Here is a 697-nt window from a genome sequence, read left to right as displayed (position 1 = left end):
TCTTTTTTATTATGGTTTAACAAGGATATTCACAATAATCAAGCTGACATCTACATTATTATGCTGGAGGAAATCTGCAGACCTCATACTGGTGGGCCAGTTATAATACAAATATGATATGATCTTGCGGGCCAGATATAATCGTTCCACAGGCTGGATTTGGCCCCCGGGCCTTGAGTTGACACCCCTGATTTAAAGCATCATAACAGATATTTGAGCCAGAAAACGAACTTTAACTTTTTATTCATTCATTTTTTTTACTCATTTTTAAATTTGAGAGGATTGTTTTTCTCCTGTGTGGGCGTGGCTTCAGCTCATTCAAGTTTCCTGCCTATTCAGTTTTTTGCTTTTCTGTTGCATATATCTGAAAACTAAAAAGTCATTGTGTGACTTTTTCCTTTCTCCCCTCATTTTGTGCCACACTTTTATCACCATTCTTTAGAAAATCATTGAATAAAGTGCACATACTTACTGGTCTACTTCAAACTTGTGAAGACACTTTTTCTGTCTACACCACAAACAGCTGCCCTGTTTCTCTCTTCATCTCTCTCTCTCTCTCCTCAACCAGTGTGAGTGACAGCACATGTGCTGGGGTACATGGGAGGGCTGCTGCTGAAATTCTAACCCCCTTTACCCCACCACTGTGAGACATACCCCAGCTCTGGACAGGGAGGAGCTGTGAGAGACAGACGCTGGG

The sequence above is a fragment of the Cheilinus undulatus genome, linkage group 1 (genome assembly GCF_018320785.1).
Source record: "Cheilinus undulatus linkage group 1, ASM1832078v1, whole genome shotgun sequence".
Taxonomy (NCBI): domain Eukaryota; kingdom Metazoa; phylum Chordata; class Actinopteri; order Labriformes; family Labridae; genus Cheilinus; species Cheilinus undulatus.
The sequence above is the reverse complement of the archived record's forward strand: the minus strand, read 5'-3'. Positions refer to the sequence as shown.